Raw genomic sequence first — 22,142 nt, forward strand, 5'->3', positions numbered from 1 at the left:
AGCTCATTTTCTTCTTTGATGCAAGTGTGGGTATCCTAGGCGACCTAGAGCCCAAGCACTAAGGTCAGCACCCTCTAGGCTCCTTCGTAGGTGACCTAGCGCTTCACTCATAGGCCGCTTCCTTGGCCCCTCATCCACCATACCGGAAGCTCACCATTTTAACCGAACTGAGGCTGGTCAAGACCTTGATCAACCTTGCCATGTGAGACGTCCTTCTTTGACTCTCGTTCAGCTACTGTTGTAACATTTTCCAATTAGGTCCCCACCACGACCTCATTCCATAAGATAGTCAAAATGCTTCCCCCAGCATTCTTGACGTAAAACAATTTAAAAAAAAATAGGTTTCACATACAAATATAGTTTCCAAGAAAAATTCCCATCATTCCTAATCATTTCACATCATTCCTCATCGTTTCTCATCATTCCACATCATTTCTCATCATTCCACATCATTCCACCTCATTCCACGTCATTTCTTATTATTTAACATTAATGCACATCACGTCATTTCACATCAATTCACATCATCCCACATTCATTCACATTATCCCACATCATTTCCACATTCATTCACATCATCCCACATCATTCCCACATCCATTCACATTATCCCACATCATTCACATCATTCCCACACCAATCCACATCAATCCACGCATCCCACACATCACTCCATATCAATCCATATCAATGAAGACATCCCACACATCACTCCACATCAATCCACACATTCCACATCCTTCCACACATCACTCCATATCATTTCACACATCACCCACATCAATTCAAATTTCTACGAACAAGATGGTCTCTTTTTGCTTTGAGCGAATCAGGTTTGATTATTAACTTTCCTTGATCTAATCATCCAGAATCTTTGTTCCACAACCAGGTTAAAATAGAGTTACTCTACTTTTCATACTGATAGAACTTTCTAAGTCTCGGCCATTACTTGGCTCAGTAAAGGTAACTTTTTCTCGAGTCAATTCAATTAAGACTAAATTTTCGTTCCCCCTTTTGGATCCTCGATCCTTTCAAGAATTCCAGATTCCTTTCCCAAGGAATCTAGGAATAAGTCAGTCACAAGTGTTTACATTCATTCAACTAAGCGTGTTTCTGGTAATTTTTGGGAAATCCCTTTTCTTGTTTTAGAATGTACTCAAGATTCCATTTCTCGAGAGTCTAGACGTATACTTCATAATTCCAAAAGTTAATATGTATGTGATTCCTCTTTCTGACAAAAAAATTATCCATGTTTTCTCGACGCATTCCTATGAATATTTTAACATTCTTTTCTCAATTTTCCCAAATAAAATATCATGGAAATCTCTCTTTTAGCATAAAATATTTATGTACTAATTCATTTTATCTAAATGAATTATATTCATAATCATTTCCATAATTCTCATAAATTAAATGAGTCTAGAAAATTTGTGCATAACCTTATTTATTTTTCTAGCAAATGAATAATGCTCAAAACTCCAATTTTAGCATAAAATTTATTATGCGTAGATTCATTTACGAATGATAAAAATTCTTCCATAGTTTCCCCGCATTTTCTATGAAATGAGAATGCCTAAAATTCCACTTTTACAATAAAATTTATATGCATAAATTTAAATTCATTTTTTAAATTTTTTTCCATAGCTTCCCCACATTTACTATGAAATGAGAATGCTCAAAATAACACTTTCAGCATAAAATTCAATATGTGCATAAACTCATATTCTAATGATAATCATTTTACCATAGTTTTTCCACATTCTCTATGAATTGGGAACTCTTAAAATTCCACTTTTAATATAAAAAATAGTTTATGCATAAACCTAAGCATAAACATAAACATTATTTCATCTAAACCACAACATAAATCAAGAAAGGCATGGTTTTAAGTGGAAAACCGTGAAATAAAATGCTTCCCAAGCATGAGGGAGGTTAGGAAGAAGCATTAGGAACTCAATGGAGTCTTTTTGGGCCCTTTAATTTGCCATGAGGTTATGGAAACGTTTAACTTTTTGACAAATAGGAGCCCGCCATGTAAGCAAAAACCATGGGTTTGTAAGAGAGGTGTAAGAGTGGTCAAAGGGTGCACTTTTCCCCCCAAAAAGGGGGGGGGGTAATTTTATAATTTTCGGACCTCCATAACTTCTACATACAAGCTCCAATTTGAGCGGAGATTACAGATCCGTGATCTACGCATCAAGAGCTTTCCATAGATATGTTACATGATATGGTTTTATTTGCTAGATTTTAAATTCCATTTTCCTCCCAAAATTCAAATTCGAATAAAGTAGCCGTTTTGAAGCTTCAAATTAGAAAACGTTTCTTCTTAAGAGAAAAGGTTTGACTCCCTTAAACTGCCAAATAAAAGGGCCCAAGAAGACTCCATTGAGTTCCTAATGATTAACATCAAAAAGAGAGAATAAACTTCATTGTTTAGGCTTACCCTTGGTTTGCTTGATTCTTTACCTTGCAAAAGTTATGTAGGCCGCCTCAAGGAAGAGGCTTGGCCACCAAGAGAAGAGGGTAATCTTCAAGAGAAGAAGAGGTTTAGTGAAGCACCAAAGCTTCACAATGGAGAGGCAAGGAAGAGGGATAAAGGAATTACACTAAAATGAAAATTACACTAGCATAGAATTACTCTAAGATGAAAATACAAAGGAATGGGGGTCTATTTATAGGTGAGGGAGGCCACCAACCAAGTCCAACTGGGATCTAGAGGCTTCCAGCTTCAGTTTGATCCAATTTGGACAAGTTTTGGACCAGTTAGGCCCACTTTTCTGATCTAGTTTGAAAGAGGTGAGAGGAGAGATGAAATATCTTAGTTTTTGGATAAAATAATTGAGGTAATGATGGACAATCTAGGAGTCTCCTTCATGAGCTCCACTCACCCTCCTGAGGTGTCAAAATTTTCATTTTTTTACTATTAAGTGCTAGTACTAGTCAACTCTTCATCTAATGTGAGAATCTACTCATTTTTGGGAGATTTTATTTTATTCTTGAATTTTTATTATTCAAACACTTGGATTAATCCTATAGGAACATTAGAACACTCTTTGGACCTTAATCTAATTTTTTCTGAAAATAGGTTTCCCTAGGCTAAGGTGTCCAGTGCACGTATTTAATTAATTTCTAATGCACATTGGAAAACTCTTTTTAAACTTATGTTTTAGGGGATCACTTCCTATTGACTGGAAGAAAATACTTATCCAAAAATATTTCAAAGTTGTATTATCTCTCTCTAGAATATTTTCTCTCTCTAGACCAAAACAGGGTCAAACAAGATCTTTTTCCATTTTGAAAGGGGGGATGATTACAAGAGACTTAAGGGAAGGTTCTTACATCTTTACATCATCAAAAGGTGGCGAGAGGAATCTTACATCCTACCCCACTTAAAAAACATGACATGTCCTCATCTCGCAGCTGGAGGCTCGCAGCTGGAGGATAACCTCTTTCATCTCTTTCTTCTTTTATTACATCAAGCGTTACTTCTTTGGAAGTAGATGGTTGATTTCGAAACCTCTCTCTTTGACTTCTCCAATTCTGAGACTGAGGTCTTGCATTACTTTGCATCAAAGCTGAGAGTTGGTTAGGGAATCTACGTCTAGGGTTTCCCTGATTTTGACGGGAAGGACCTTGATTATTCTAGAAGGAAAGAGCCAGAATCTAGAATCTTGGTCCTTGACTTCCTTGTCTTAAAAACCTTGATCCAAAAGGAGTTGGGGAGTCCTTGAGCTGGTGCCCAAAACCTTGACAACCAAAACATATGTTCTCACTTCTAAGAGATCCGGAGTTTTAGAGAATGTGTCCTGAGAGGAAAAGGCCTTTCTTCCATTCCAAAGCTTCTCGTATCTTGGGTTTGATTAGGACCTTGCTGTCTCTTAGGAGATGGAAAGCTGGAATTACTTTTTGGGGTTAGGAATATTTTGAAAGACGAGGGTGCTGGGACCTTGACAACAAAGGCCTTGACAAAATCCTTTGCCATCCGCACTACTTCGTCCATAGAAACTAGCTTAGCATTTTTCACCAAGGTATCCAAGGGTTCATTCATTCCCTGAATGAACCTGGCCATTCAGCTGTTCTTCATCACCGCGATGGGCAAGTATTTGAGGAGAGTGAATGTCTGGTGATATTCCTCCATAGTTTGGCTCCCCTGGGTAAGCTCAAGAAACTCATTCATCTTTGTTTTTGAGAAGCCTGGAGGACAAAATCTCTTTCTGAGGTATGCCTTGAGATCATCCCACATCTGGGTGTTCTGATCCAAGAGGTTTGCCTTGCAGTGGTTCCTCCATGCTATCCTGGATCTGGATGTCTCTATGATCTTGAGCCTAGCAAAAGCCACCTTACTTTTATCGTTGTAACCTCTGACATCGAAGTACTCCATAGCTTCGATCCACTTTTCTACTATTTCTCCCAAGCTCTCCCCTTCACCTTTGAAAGATCCAGGCTGAGATCTATGAAAGCTTTGCGAACATCTGGGTTGAGCTCTTCCTCATCGAGTCGGGGGCTAACATTTCTACCACGATGACCTCAATCCATGATCCTATTAATACGAAAATTCTTTGTCAAGTCCCTTTTAACCAAGACACTCAAGTGAAACGACCACTTTATTTATAATTTAAATCCAAAAGGAGGTAAACTTTAGATCTAACTAATTCTAAGGTTCCTTAAAGTTTAGTCAACCCTCTCAGAATCCTGGGATAAAGATCCCTTCTATAAGAAGAAACATATAGAATAGATCATTCATATCCTTAACACAATAATGGTCCATCAGACCAGTAATTTCCAATTAACATTTGAACATTCCTCACGGGAATTTCAATTATACAGGTTCTTAATTTGTCATTCCACAATCGGGTCTAGTGGGGTAAGCTGTGAACATTCTGTCAGCACGATCCACTAATCTCGTAGTGATCTACTGAAAGTCTTAATCCTCTTCCAAGTTAGTAACATTATCCTGGGATTATCTCCATTCATCATCATCATGACTTATTCAACTCATCTGCTTTCAACTAGGATTCAAAAATCATCATCCTTCAATCAGAATCCAAATCAATTCATCCATTTTCAACCAAAATTTTAAAACCATATCAACCAGGATTCGAAAAATCATCATCTAGGATAGAAATTTTGCTCATAACTTCAAGGTATTAGATTCACTCGTATAAATTGTCAGTATAGAGGTGCAATTATACCCACGGTATATACAGGTATTCACGCCCCCCTTGGTGTTATAAGGCAAATGCCATCATATCTAGGCCTCAAGAAAGTTGGGGATTCCACACAATGTGGTACTTTCGTCTAAAAACCCAATTTCCAATTTATGAATTTCCATTCTGAATATCAGCTTGTATGAATTTCAACTCACAATTACAATCTTTCACTGGTAACTCATAATTTTTTGACATTTCTTGCTTCTTGGTTTATCAACTTTAACCAAATTGCTCTTATACCAGTTTTGGGATCCCTGCCATCTCTGCACACCAAACTCTGGAGTGCTGGTAGCAGCGGAAGTAGCAACCTCATACACAGGGCAGAGCTTCCCACTACTCAGGGGCCCGCCCATGAATGTCGGGAGGACAAGAGACTAATCTAGCGGCTCTTCCAAAAGCGAATCTGGAAAAAACTACCCTCGCCCAGAAAGCATAGGCAATTCCTCCAGGAAAATCTTCTAACGTAGTCAAGGGCCTTATCTATCCTTTGTATTTTTCGACGGATCCCGCGGGTCACATGGCCGAATCAAAGGAGGAACTTGCACTTGGTTCATAGAGACAAACACTTTTTTCCCTATCAAAAGAGGCACAACCATTGATTCTTTTCCATAGAACAAGAATTATCCTCTGACTTACTAACTATCGTAACTTGAACAGAATTGAATTTCATTACAGGAATCCATCGATCCAGCCTAACCCCATCCAATTCCATGGGTTAGCCAACCACCCAACCACTATATTGATAGGATCCATTATAAAAATTTGGTTATGTTTTCCCGTGTACCAGGGAAAGGAGTTCCTAGGCCCCCTAGCTGGCTCTCATGCAAAAAGTAAATAGACACACCACTTACACACCCAATATGAGATTGCGTTTTCTTAGATTCACTATTTCCAAACAGAATTGCAATAAAACCACATTATTTCCATCATAATCCTTAGTATTCCATTTCGAGGGTCCAAGTTCCAATTTTTCCAATTTCCAATCATGAAATCCAATTCCATTCATTCCTTCCTCGGTGTACCTATGGCATCATCGGCAACTAGAGCGCTCACCACCTCATCAGTCCCTCTAGGCTCACCTAGTACTTCACTCAGGGGCCTTTTCAATAGTTCTTAGCCCATAGTACCTAGGAATATAATCAAGGTTTTTTCATTCATTCCTTCCTTAGCGTACCTATGGCATCATTGGTGGCAACCAAAATGCTCACCACCTGCTCACTCAGGGGCCTTTTCAATAGTTCCTAGCTCATAGAGTATAATCTCATAAAATCCATATGGACTCTTTAATCAAGATCAGCTAGATCAACTAACAAAATCCATTTAAAAGAGCCATGAACTCATCCGTTGAAGACCGGTAAGGCCAATCAACTAGATCCATGCCCGTATTCAGAAAACAACTCATTTTCTTCCTCGATGCACGTGTGTGTATCCTGGGCGACCCAGAGCCCAAGCACCGTATGGTCAGTACCCTCTACGTTGCTTCGCAGGTGACCTAGCGCTTCACTCATAGGCCGCTTCCTTCGCCCTTCATCCACCATACCAAAAGCTCACCATTTTAACTGAACCGCGAGGAGGCTGGTCAAGACCTCCGACCGACCTTGCCATGCGAGACGTTGTGTGACGATTTTTGAAAACCCCAAACTCAACTTGTACATGTGTACATCAGTGATGTTCCGTATTGTGGTAAAGTCATGGGAGCACTCATTGACTCACTGTGGGCGTCATGGATGTGTGGTTATATGTGGCAATCAAACTTTAGGCTTTGATGGGAGTGTATGTGCAAGGAAAATGATGAGAACTTGGTAGCATAGACTTGTCCAGAGCGTGGTCTGCTTGAGATGGTGTCAGTCATTCGGTTGCTCTGTATGTGTGCGTGTCCCAAAAATAAAAATGGGCACTTGTAAATTGTATTCGAAAGTGTGCAAGTGCATGGGGGCAGTTAGTTGTTGGTGGGGGTGCTAATTTAATGTGTGTATGAGGGGTGAAAATGTCCAAGATTAAAGGGAAGCATGTGGAAAGGTGATGGACGTGTGCGTGGCAGGAGAGAGAGGGAGTAAGGAAATTCGACAAAAAGGGAGGATGCCGATTTGGGCCAGTGGTGGCGTGTGAGATCCCCCTGTTCCCACCGAGCAACAGATTCGGGTACTAGCAGCGGAAGTAGCACTTCTCAAGTGGGACAGGGGTCCCACGCGGGACAGGGGTCCCACATTCGGGGCCTCGTCCCACGGATATCCGGACAAGAGACTAATCTGTCGGTTTTTCCAAACCGGACTCGGAAAAACTTCCCTTACCCGGAAAGCACGGGCGATTCCACCAGGATAACTTTTTACTCTAACGTAGTCAAGACCATTACTGATCAAGCTGATCCGATTGCACCTATAAAGATACTCGGTCAGATCAAGGAAGAAACTTGCACTTGGATCATTGGGATCAACGCTTTTTTCCCCATCAAGGAGGCACAGCCGTTGATTCCTATCCATAGAACAATTACTATCCGGGATTTACTTTATCTATCGTAATAACAGAAATTGAGTCTCGATTTACGGATCCATCAGTCCAGCCTAACCCCATCCAGTCCCATGGGTTAGAACCACTGTAGTGATGGGATCCAATTTGGAATTTGGTTAGGTTTTGTCCCGGGTACCAAGGAAAAGAGTTCCAAGGCCCCCTAGCCGGAAGTTCATGCAAACATAAAATTAGCCACACCACTTACACACCCATATGAAATTACCTTTTCATAGATTCAACCAGTTTTAAAACAATCCTTTAATGAAACCATAGTACCACTGATCACAATCTTCCAAATTATCCGGTTGATTCTTAATTTCCCATCATTCCTTCATCAGAGTATCTATGGCATCATTGGCAACTAGAACGCTCACCTCCTGTCCACTCAGGGGCCTTTTCAATAGTTCCTAGTCCATAATACTTGGCAATATAATCACTTATAAAAATCAAGATGGACTCTTGTTGAAGATCAGCAAGATCAACCAACAGATCCATATAAAGAGCCATGGACTCATCCATTGAAGACCAGCAAGGTCAATCAACCAGATCCATGCCCGGTTTCACAAAACAACTCTTACTCCTTGTTCCAATATCTTCCTCGACGCACGCGTGGGTATCCTAGGCGACCTAGAGCCCGAGCACCGTATGGTCAGCACCCTCTAGGATCCTTCGCAGGTGACCTAGCGCCTCACTCATAGGCCGCTTCCTTGGTCCCTCATCCACCGTACCGGAAGCTCACCATTTTAATCGAACCGAGGCTGGTCAAGACCTCGGTCGACCTTGCTACGCGAGACATCCTCCATTGACTCTCCGTCAGCAGTTGCAACTTTATCAGTTAGGTCTCCACGACCTTAATCACAAGACGGTCAAAATGCTTTCCCAGCATTCTTGACATAAAACAATCATTTACAAACAGCATTTACAAACAATTTACAAATAGAGTTTCTATATTAACTCTCATTTTTTCACATTATCCCTCATCAATCCACATTACTTATTCCACATTCCATTTATATGTGTACTCATCCCATCACATCATTTTCCATCTCATCACTTCAGATTCCTTCACATCACATATCATATATTCACATCCATACATATATCCACATCCACATCCACATTCACATCCATACATCCACATCTACATCCATGCATCTATTTTCACATCCACATCTACATGCATATTCATGCATCCTCATCCATACATCCACATCTACATGCACATTCACATCCATACATCCACATCTACATGCACATTCACATCCATACATCCACATCTATATGCGTACATCCACATCTATATGCGTACATTCACATCTACATGCATACATCCACATCCCATCCATGCATCTACATCCACATCCTCATTTACATCCATACATCCACATTCACACTCACATCTACATGCATACATCCATACATACACATCCACATTTACATCCATGCATCCACATTCACATCCACATCCTTATTCACATCCATACATCCACATTCATGTATCCACATCTACATGCATATATCCATACATACCCATCCACATTCACATCCATATTCTCACCCTATCACAACCCATATACATCTTATCCCATCACATACACTTCTTACCTCATCCCATACACATCCTATCACTTCTAAACTCATCTTATCACATCCTAACTCATCTCATATGCATCTTATCACATCTTATCACTGCCCATATCTTTTATGCATACCTCTATGCATAAAATTCAATTATGCTAAAAGTAACACTTTTATAATAAAATAATTATCTTTTATGCATACCTCTATGCATGAAATTCAATTATGCTAAAAGTAACACTTTTATAATAAAATAATTATTTTTTATGCATACCTCTATGCATGAATTTCAATTATGTTAAAAGTAACTCTTTTATAATAAACTATTCATCTTTTATGCATACCTCTATGCATGAAATTCAATTATGCTAAAAGTAACTCTTTTATAATAAAATATTCATCTTTTATGCATACCTCTATGCATGAAATTCAATTATGCTAAAAGTAACTCTTTTATAATAAAATATTCATCTTTTATGCATACCTCCATGCATAAAATTCAATTATGCTAAAAGTAACACTTTTATAATAAAATATTTATCTTTTATACATAACTCTATGCATGAAATTCAATTATGCTAAAAGTAACTCTTTTATAATAAAATAATCATCTTCTATGCATAGCCCTATGCATGAAATTAAATTATGCTAAAGGTAACTCTTTTATAATAAAATAATCATCTTCTATGTATACCCCTATGCATGAAATTCAATTATGCTAAAGGTAACTCTTTTATAATAAAATATTCGTCTCTTATGCATACTTCTATGCATGAAATTCAATTATGATAAAAGTAACTCTTTTATAATAAAATAATCATCTTCTATGCATACCTCTATGCATGAAATTCAATTATGCATAATATAAAAATCAATTTCTCTAGGATTACAATGAATATATTTCAATTAATCTAGGATGATAATTCCTAGAATATGGTAGGAAGTCCTCTTTTCATGATTTGAATGAAATTATTTTATGCGTAATTTTTATACAAATTTTGCCATAGTAAAGCTTATCATTAAGGAAATAATTAGAATGATCCCTAATTGGATCACTAATCCATAATGGATTGAATCATCAATATTCATGAAATACATAAACTAAAAGCATAGTAAAAAGCCATTAATTTGACCTCAAGTATAGATTAATCTTGGATTAAGAAAAAACTTTATGAAAAGCTTCATTTGGATTGAGAATGGGTCATGAGTATGACCATTTCTTGAGTGAGAGAGAGAAATTACATAAAAACCATTTGAATTAAACATAAATGGAATTTTATGTAACTCTTATCATTAATCAATTAACTTCAATAGCATTCATCAAATTATGTAACTCTTCACTACCATTCATCAATTAACTTCAATAGCATTCAAAAACCATTCCAATTAAGCTTCTCAAGCTTGAGAGGGGTTGAGAAGAGAGAAACATTGAGAAATTATAGAAAAGATCAAAATTCACCACTTACCTTACAAATTTCTTGATTCTTTATTCACGGTAGAGGCCCCCAACCAATCAATTGGTTAAGTATGTTGATGGATCCACCAATGGGGATTGAAGAAAGAGGGAAGCTCCAATTTCTTACAAATTGGAGAGAATTTTAGAGAATAGTAAATATTAGCATTATTTCAGTATAGTTATAGAATAGTAAAATTCTCCTCCTTTTTTTCAAAGGATTCATGTTCTATTTATAGGAGAGGGAGGCTCTAACCAAAGCTAATTGATTTCTAGAATTTTTCCAATTTCAGTTTGGTTGAATTTGGACTAGATTTAGACCTAGTTTGGTTCCTTTTTTATTCGGTTTGGTTCCCTTTTGATTTGGTTTGGTTCAAGAGAGAGGAGAGATAAAAATATCACATTATTTTTTAGTTTAAAACTCATTCAAGCATGTGAAATATGCACCTCCTTTAATGGACTCCCCTTCCTTACATATGTGTCAAAATGGAATGATTATACCCAAAATATCTCATATTTTTAATATTGCTCATAGTTTTTTACTAATAAACCTTGTACATTTTCAACTCTTCATCTTATGTGAGCATTAACTCATTTTTGGATACTCAATTTATCTCATTTTTTTGATATTACTCATAGTTTTTTACTAATAAACCTTGTACATATTCAACTCTTCATCTTATGTGAGCATTTACTCATTTTTGGATACTGGAATGTTTGGAGTTTTAAAAGGTAGAGAGGCTATGATAACTGACTGATAGCCCAAAAGTAAGCATTAAAGTCACCTAGGTGGCCAGATCTAAGAATATCTCCTTTTTTTTATTTTTCTTATTTTTTGTGAAAAATCAAATATATGCTTTTAGGACTAGGCCTCTAGTCTTGGTCAAAGATGGATTAGCATTTTAAGCATTTCACTAAACGTCCAAATTAAAGGGCCCAAGAAGACTCCATTGAGTTCCTAATGGCTGATAGAGGGCCAACTCTACAAGAGGGGCAAGGATGGCAACTTGCGCACCAAGAACAATGGTCTTTCCATTGCTCCCATCTCTTGGATCAATGATTTCCACACCTTCCTTGTGTGTATTTGCTAGAACCTTCTTGCCTATATTTGCAGGCCACCGGAGAAACCTTCTAGCCTTTGCGCCACTCATTGAGACCTTCTATACAACCATATGAGAACCTCCTGAGATCTTTTGGTTCACTTGAATCTCCACGTTACTACTATGAAGACCAATCTAATTTAGAATGTTATCTACTTTTGTTAGAATGTTATCTACTTTTGTAATCGCTGTTGAAAGAATGGTAGAGGAGGAGGAGGCACACAGACAGGAGCAAACCCTAATGTATATTGCAAACCCTAACCATAGAGGGAAGCCATGTCCACTCTCACACAAAGCATAATGCACTAATCCATAATCCACACAACACACAATGAGTTGTGTCCACACTCTACTAACCCTAGCTAATGTCCACACACTATGACCAGCTGGACACGCGGTCATTTATGTCTCACACATGTTCCTACCTAATCTGCCAGCACATAGCATAGCTGGCTCACACTAACATCGAGCTTGAATCTCAACAGCCCCTCTCAAGCTCATGATGTACTGCCGATGAAGATGTAGATGAGCTTGGGATATCAAGACTCTCAACACTCCCCCTCAAGCTCATCCCATGTACTCCCAACATAGTCCGGAAGTACTCAAACTTCTCCCTGCTAAGTGGCTTCGTGAAGATGTCTGCCACCTGCTCATCAGTCTTCACATAGTGAAGATCAACTGTACCATCCAGCACCTTCTCTCTGACAAAGTGATAATGGACCTCTATGTGTTTGGTCCTCGCATGAAACACTGGATTCTTTGCCAACTGTATACTGCTCATGTTGTCACAATGAATGACAACTTTCCCATCAAGAGGCTCACATAAATCTGCCAAGAGACTCTTTAACCATATAGCCTCACAAGTAGCAATGGCTGCACCCCTGTACTCAGCCTCTGTACTGGATAAAGCAACTGTAGGTTGCTTTTTGCTACTCCAACTCACCACGGCACTTCCAAGTGTAAAAGCATATCCACTAGTAGACCTCCTGTCATATGCGCTACCTGCCCAATCAGCATCTGTGTAGCCATGTATGTCCAAGCTTTTACCACTCTCATAAAATAAACCATAATGTGCTGTGGTTTTCACATATCTCATGATGCGTCTCACTGCATCCAAATGTGGTTTCCTGGGGCTCTGCATAACTGGCTAACTAGCCCCACTGCATAACTCAAATCCGGGCGTGTGATAGTCATATATACTCATAGGCTTACACCCTGTCATGCCATACTTTGCCAACATATCCAATGCATATTGGCGCTGTACTAACCAAGTACGTGCATGATCTTTCACCACTTCAATTCCAAGGAAGTATCTCAACTCACCAAGATCTTTCATGTCAAATTGCCCACTCAAAGCTTTCTTGACATGCATCACATCTGCACCATGATCACGTGTGATAATCAAGTCATCCACATAGATGACTAGTAAAACAATCCCATGCTGTGTCTTCTTCACATACAGTGAAGAATCTGCTGTAGAAATCTGAAAACCAAGTGAGATAAGATATCTACTCATCTTATCACTCCAAGCACGTGGTGCTTGCTTCAGACCATACAATGCCTTTTTCAACCTGCATACGTGAGTGGGATATCTAGGGTGTATATACCCTTCTGGCTGTGCCATGTATACTTCCTCTTATAGATCTCCATTCAGAAATGCATTCTTGACATCCACCTGATGCATTTCCCAGCCATTAGCTGCAGCCATAGCAATGACTGCTCTCACTGTGCCCATCTTAGCCACTGGACTAAACGTCTCATCATAATCCAATCCTTGGGTCTGTGCATAACCCTTTGCTACCAATCTTGCTTTATGTCTCTCAATAGAACCATCAGCAGATTTGCACACTTTGTAAACCCATTTACATCCAATTTCCCATACATGCTCTCCAATAGCCTCTGTATAGAATGTAGGTTCCACATGCTTCACCATAGATGTCATATATGCATAGTGCATAGCAAAATCTCTGTATGTCAATCTGTCAACAGGATATCTGACTCTCTGGGATCTCCGCAATGCCTGCGGGTCACTCTGTACACCTGTAACTCTAGCATGTGGTGGCACATATCTGTCCTGCCTCGCACCAGGTGTGCGTAAAACAGGTATGCCAAGCTCCTCATCCAAACTCTCAGAACTAGATGACTCATTATCCTGTGATTCCAATTCCTTCGACTTTCTTTTTGCCTTTATCCATAGCAGTGCTTACACTCTCATGCCTCAAACGTCCTGACCATGGACGTACACTGCTACTCTCAGCTTCTGCTGCTGGCCCATACATAGTAGTAGAACTAGAACTTGCTTGTGGTGGCAAGTTCACATGAACATCAGCCTCAAGTGACTCAATAACACCCTCATCTTTTGCTTTATACCAACTAGCAAGCTCATCAAATACCACATCACGTGAGATGACCACTTGTCTAGTTTGAGGGTTATAGCATTTGTATGCCTTTCGATCCTATGCATATCCAACAAATACACATTTCTCTACTTTAGGATCCAACTTCCTTCTTCTTTCATCAGGCACATGTACATAAGCTATGCATCCAAAAACTTTAAGATGTCCAATGTCTGGCCTGTAACCTGTGAGCTGCATCTCTGGCGTGCTTCCATGAATGGCTGCTGTAGGTGTTTTGTTCAATATATAAACTGCAGTAGCACATGCTTCTGCCCAATAGTAATCTGGCATGCTCTTTTCATTAAGCATCGCCCTTGCCACTTCACATATGACTCTATTCTTTCTCTCAGCTACACCATTCTGCTGAGGTGTATACCTGCAAGTCAATTGTCTCCTTATTCCATGCTTCCTCAAGAGATGCTCAAAAGCTTTTGAGGTGTATTCACCACCTCCATCTGTCCTCAGACATAAGCTTTGAAATCCATGAATTTTTCCAACACTTCACTCTTCTCTTTGAGAAAGTATATCCATGTCATCCTGCTGAAATCATCTATGAATGTAACATAGTATAAACTTCCTTTGATAGATGGGTTTTGTGCAGGACCCCATACATCACTGTGTACTATCTCAAGTGGCCTGTTACTCATATTTCCTTCTCTAGGAAACCTCAACCTTGCCTGCTTCCTAAACTGACAGGCTTCACAAACATGCATATGTCCATCATATTTGAACCTAGGCAATCCATTGACAATGCCTCTTGTTTGCATGTTCTTTAATCTCTGTATATTGACATGGCCAATCCTCTTGTGCCACATATCAATGTCCTGTACCACATTCCTGCTCTTTGAGAACATGGCTGATTTTAGCTCAGGAATTCCAGCATCGAGCTTAAACAGTCTTCCTTCTTTCTTGCCTTTAGCAATCACTCTACATCCATGTTTGAAGTCTTCAACGAAGCATCCATGCTCATTGAAGCGAACCTATGAATCCCTGTTCTACCATTTGACCAACTGAGGCCAAGCTTTTAGTGATCGAAGGCACATACAGCACATCTGACATAGACTTTGTCTGACCAATGGTACACTTCCAACATGTGTAATGACATGCTGGGTATCATCACCTGTTTCCACATAGCCTTTTACATCCATTGGCTTCATGTGCTCAAACCATTCACCATGACATGTCATATGGTTTGATGCTCCTGAGTCCATATACCATGTATCATCATTCTCAGCACTTGTTGTCATAGAACCCACAACATGCTTCATGGCAAACAAATGATTTGCAGTTCCATTATTGCTACTTGATGCATAGTTACCACCATGTTGTGCATAGTTTCCACCATAATGACCACCACGTTGTGCTCTTCCCCCTCTCAAATCATTCTGTTTGCGAAAGCAATCTCTCGCCATATGACCATATTTGCCACAATAATGGCATTCCACATCTTGCATAGAATTTTGTTGGCCTTGCCAACCTCCTCTACCACGGGGGGTACCTCTGCCTCGCTGAGGTGCATATCCACGACCACCTCGAGCACCATATGAAGGCTGAAAATTTTGTTGTGGAGGCCTATCCTGCCACCCACGACCATTACCACCACGTCCACGTGATGCGAATCTCCCCCTGCCTCTAAAGCCTCTCTGCGAGTAGAAAGCCTGATTCCTGCCATCATCATGGCTAGAAGATGCATCCAGAAATGAATCACTGAGCTTGATTTCCTCAACCAATAAGAGTGAAACCAACTCATCAAAGTCGGGTAGACCTGTACTCCTCACTGAGATAGATGTATCAAAGGATTTGTATTCCTTGCCAAGACCACGCAAGGTAATATCCACCAAATCATCATCAGGCATGGGGGCATTTATTGTGGCCAATGCATCTGCAAACTTCTTGATTTCTTGCACATAATCATGTATGCTCCTTTTATTCCTTTTCACATTGTGTATCTGCTGTCGCAATTGAGACTTGCGAGCACTCGTATCTGTATCAAACATCTTGACCAAAGTATCCCATGCATCTTTGGGATTCTCAGCATCCTGAATGTGTATGAGCATAGCATCAGAAATGCATATAGACAAATAATGCAGCACTTTGAATGCTCTCTCTGACCATTGCTTATGAGCAATAAGCTGCTGCTATGTAGGTTGCCGAGGTAGCTCAGGCTCAGGCTCAGCACCTGTAATGAGATTCCAAAATCCTTTTCCTTTCAAGAAACTCTTTATCCTGTACTTCCATGCCTGGAAGTTCTTCCTATCCAGCTTTTCACCAACAATCTGAACTGGATTGTCCGACATGTTGCTCAATGCGTACACCTTCCGCACACTTCAAATCTGTAAATGAGCCTTCCTCAGCTCAACCACACTCCAATGAATGTTCCAGATACTCCAAGGTAGCCAACAAACTCCAAATTTGATGTAGGAAATCAACCTGTAATCATCCAAGATGAACTGACTCACGCAGTGCGGGATACCCTGAATTGACACGCCTTCCAAGGCTCCAAATCGCAATGTAATGGTGCAATCAAGTATGGGCAACTTGCATTGACACCTAATGAACCTCAATGTTGAGTATCAACTCCATTTGACATGTGTAATTATCAATTTTTTAAAACCCCTTTCTCTGTTTTTGGAAAAACCAAAAAAACCAGTAATGATTTGGCTCTAATTTCTTCAATATTTCACCAAATTGAGCAACCAGGCATTCATTGGCTTAGCAATAGTGTCCATCAAGTCCATGTAAGAGGAATTTGTCCAATTGTAAAACACCAAAGATTAATTGCTCGATTAAAATGCTCTGTTTCTCTGCAACCAGTGGACAGCCTGTTTTAATCAGCTCATTCCCAGCTCAATTAGGCATCATTGACCAAACAAATTACATAGCCCTCTTCTACAAGGTGTAAAGCATCCAATTGCTAAAGAAGTTGTGGAAGATATCAAGCAACCAATGAGAAATCAAACTCCTCGTAGGCAAAAAAACCAGAAAAATGCTCTATTTTCTCTGTATGGACTGCGCCGCCTGCTGTAGGGCCCTTTGGGAAGCTTTATGATGATAATTGATGAGTGCTACAAGTGCCCAAGACACCTAGGTATGTGTGCAATCCACCAATGGTTGGATTTGAGCCAAAATCACACTCCAATTGCTTCAATTTTGGGCTTCTTTTTCACTGTTTGGTGAGAGCTCAAAAACCAGAGTTTTCCACTCAATTAAATGCATTCAAATTGCTCCAAAATTTGTTCAAGGCTTGCACATGGGTTGCCAATACATCCCTCTTTGACAAATGCATATGTCTTTTGCCAGAATCACACGTATTTCCACCATACATCAATATTGCCAAGCTTTAATGGAAAGCTTCAAAAACCAGAATTTTGCTTTGCTTTGATTTGCTCTAAAATGCTTTGCTTTTGCCTGTTTCACCTGCAATCCGCTCAAGGATGTTTAGAGGACCTTACCTGGTAGGCCAAGCTCTCAGATCTAATAAGATTCGGTGTGCTCCAAGCTTCACAGCTCCAATGGCAAGCTTCACAGCTTCTCTTCACATCTTCTTCTTTTCCCTCTTCACTCACTCACTCATAAACCCTAATAAACAGCACAAGGCTCTGATACCATGTTGAAAGAATGGTAGAGGAGGAGGAGGCACACACACAGGAGCAAACCCTAATGTATATTGCAAACCCTAACCATAGAGGGAAGCCATGTCCACTCTCACACAAAGCATAATGCACTAATCCATAATCCACACAACACACAATGAGTTGTGTCCACACTCTACTAACCCTAGCTAATGTCCACACACTATGACCAGCTGGACACGCGATCATTTATGTCTCACACATGTTCCTACCTAATCTGCCAGCACATAGCATAGCTGGCTCACACTGACATCGAGCTTGAATCTCAACAATCGCCTCATCTTGTCAAGCTTTACTAGGCATAGTGAAAGTGTAGTGTATGTGACACTTTAAGAGGTGGTCAAAGATACGCATGAAAGCATGCAAAGTACAAAAGGGAACATTCTTGAGAGGATAAGGAAGAATGGGGTTCCAACTATTATCTTGCAAATACCTAAGTTGGAGGTGCCTGCATAGGTGATGAAAGTACACCACCATCCCATTCACCCCTCCTGTAATCGCCCATCTTGTCACATTCCTCTTCACCAATGTCCCTCCCCTTGCATTTCTTCTTGTGTTTTTGTTTCACTCCATGCATGCACCAAGGGCATGGATGAGCAATATTTGCACACCTTGAGTGCAACCAAGCATACACTTGATTGTCTTTAGGTCCCCACACCACCTAGGTGCCAATCAATGGCAAAACTTCCTAGACCCTCAACATCCAAGTGCTCCCCCTCTATTTGTGCCTTAATCTCATTAATAACCCAAGACAATCCATGCCAACACCTCATGCATCTACTTGGGAACCTCAAAGGCTCCTAACCACCATATTTATTTCTATAATTGAACAATGAATGAAAAGTCAGTGTTTGTTCTGCTCCTATCACCAGCTTCATCATCAGTAGCTTCATCACGAGCTCCATCAATCTCCCAATCACTAGTTTTATCGCTCTCCTCATGACCGTCACCAGCTTTAAAGGCTTCTGCCATAGCGTAGTTCATGAGTGTAATACTCACTCTCTCTAGCCTCCTTCCCTTCACTATCTGACACTCATCCAACTTCAAAACAAATGAGATTGTTTGACCTATGAAATCCACACAATGTTATGCTCTTTGCAAAAATGTACACATGAATAAAAACATTATAATGTTGCAAATCCCACTCACATCCGGCAAGCAATCCATAGAATAATATCATGGATTTTTTTGCAACATTTGTAGGTCCACAAATATGTTGTTGAATTTGTTGTAAGGGAACAAAACCATATCAAGTGTTTTCTTTTTCCCCCATGGAGAGGGTGTCATTGGATGTGATAGTACTCACAAATCCTGCATATTTTGACGTCTTCATTGCTCACTCCCTTAGCTAATGATACCCTCTTAGCTGGCACAAAAAGTTTGTGCGTGATACCTTTCTTGTGAAGGGCGTCTTCTAGCAAAACTGATGAAGTTCCTTATAGCCCCTTGGTGCTAATGCCTACCTCATCGCATATGCATTAATAGCTTTAGCACTACTAATAGTTTAGGCTACCTTGGACATTGCAAGATTCCTCCCTAGCTCCAAAAAGATGTATGATTTCTCCCCTCAGTCCCCTGTAATCATCCCCTACTTCAGAATGCAAGAAAACATTGTTTTCCTTTGTTTTTGGCCTAGAGAGAGAAAATATTCTAGAGAGAGGTAATACAATTTTGAGATATTTTTGGATACAAAGTTTTCCTTTTATCTTAAAATGAATTCCCCTGAAACAAAATTTCTAAAAGAGTTTTCCAATGTGCATTAGAAAATAATTGAATATGTGTATTGGACACCTTAGCCTAGGGATGCCAAATTTTTGAAATTTTTGATTAAGGTCCAAAGAGTGATCAAAAGGGCCTATAAGATTAATCCAAGTGTTTGAATAAGAAAAATACAAATAATAAAAGAAAATCCACCAAAAATGAGTAAATTCTCACATAAGATGAAGAGTTGACTAGTATTGGGATTATTAGTTAAAAAAATGGGACTTATTACTAAAAAAAATAGGAGTTTCAACACCTCAAGAAAGGGGGAGGGGGTTCATGCAGAAGGCGCCTAAAATCTCATCATTACTCTATTTTTTAAACAAAAAAAATGAGATATTTTATCTCTCCTCTCTCCTCCTTCAAACCAAATCAAAAAGTATGCCTAACTAGTCCAAAACTTGTCCAAATTGGATCAAACTAAAGGTGGAAGCCTCTAGATCCCAGTTGGACATGGTTTGTGGTCTCCCTCACCTATAAATTGACCCCCATTAATTTGTATTTTCATCTTAGTGTATTTACATGCTAGTGTAATTTTTAATTTAGTGTATTTCCTTTATTTCTCTTCATTGGGCCTCCACTGTGAAGCTTTAGAGCTTCAATAAACCTCTTCTTCTCTTGGAGATTACCTCTTCCCTTGGTGGCGAGGCCTCTTCCTTGAGGGCTACACAACTTTTGCAAGGTAAAGAACCAAGCAAACCAAGGGTAAATCTAAACAATGAAGTTTATGCTCTCTTTTTGATGTTAATCTTCTTCCTAACCTCCCTCATACTTAGGAAGCATTTTATTTTATGCGTTTCCTCTTAAAACCAAGTTTTTCTTGATTATGATGAATTAATGTTTATGTTTAAGCTTAGATTTATGCATATACTAATTTTTATGTTAAAAGTGTATTTTTGAACATTTTCATTTCATAGAAAAAGGGGGAGGTTATGGCAGAATTTTATTATTAGAAAATGAAGGTTTATTCATAGATTAAATTTTATGCTAAAAGAGGAACTTTGAGTATTATCATTTCATAGAAAATGTAAGGAAACTATGGTAGAATTTTTAACATTAGAAAATGAATTTTATGCATAATCAATTCTTGTGCTAAAAGTGGAATTTTAAAGCATTTTTATTTCATAGAAAATGTGGGGAAGCTATGGCAAAATGTTTAGAAAAAAAATCTAGATTTATGCATAATAAATTTTTATGTTAAAAGTGAAATTTTAGGCATTCTCATTTTATAGAAAATACGCAGAAGCTATGGAAGAATTTTTATCATTAGGAAATGAATTTACGCATAATAAATTTTATGCTAAAATTAGAGTTTTGAGCATTATTCATTTTCTAGAAAAATAAAGAAGGTTATCCACAAATTTTCTAGATTCATTCGATTTATGAGAATTATGGAAATGGTTATGAATATAGTTCAGTTAGATAAAAATGGATTAGTAAGTGTGCATAAAAATTTTATGCTAAAAGAGGGATCTCCATGATATTTTATTTTAGGAAAATTGAGAAAATAACTTGAAAATATTCATAGGGGTGCATCAAGGAAACATAGATAAAATTTTAATAAGAAAGAGGAATTATGGGTATAATTGATTTTGTAAATCCCATGAGATCATATGCATAAATCTTTTATTCAAAAAGAGGAATATTGAGCATATTCTATTTTGGGTAAATTGAGAAAAGAATGTTAAAATATTCATACTAATACATCAAGAAAACATGGACAAGTTTTTAGTCAGAAAGAGGAATCACAAACAGAATTAATTTTTAGAATTATGTACACATCTAGACTCTTGAGAATAGAATCTTAAGTACACTCTGAACGGGAAAAGAGATTTCTCAGAAAAAGACCAAAAACACGCTTAGTTGGATAAATGTAAATACTTGTGACTGGCTTATTCCTAGATTCCCAAGGGAAGAAATATGGAATTCTTGAAAGGATCGAGGATCCAAAAAGGGGACTGAAAAATTAGACTTAATTGAATTGACTCGAGAAAAAGTTACCTTTGACTGAGCCAAGTAATGGTCGAAACTTAGAAAGTTCTTTCAGTACGAAAAGTATAGTAACGATACTTTTAGCCTGGTGGCTGATTGTGAAACAAAGATTCTGTTGACTAGAACAAGGAAAGTTGATAAAATCAAACCTGATTCGCTCAAAGCAAAAATAGACCATCTTGTTCATAGAAATTGTAAAGATGTGGAGTGATGTGGATTGATGTGGAATGATGTGGATTGATGTGGAATGATGTGGTTGATGTGGATTGATGTGTGGAATGATGTGGCTGATGTGGATTGATGTATGAAAAGATGTGGAGTGATGTGAAATGATGTGGATTGATGTGGTTGGTGTGGATTGATGATGTGGAATGATGTGAATTCATGGATGGAAAGATGTGGAGTGATGTGGATTGATGTATGGAAGGATGTGGTTGGTGTGGATTGATGATGTGGAATGATGTGAATTCATGGATGGAAAGATGTAGAGTGATGTGGAGTGATGTGAATTC

This window comes from Cibotium barometz, chromosome 50, assembly GCF_041138505.1.
Source record: "Cibotium barometz isolate CiBa-2024 chromosome 50, ASM4113850v1, whole genome shotgun sequence".
Taxonomy (NCBI): Eukaryota; Viridiplantae; Streptophyta; class Polypodiopsida; order Cyatheales; family Cibotiaceae; genus Cibotium; species Cibotium barometz.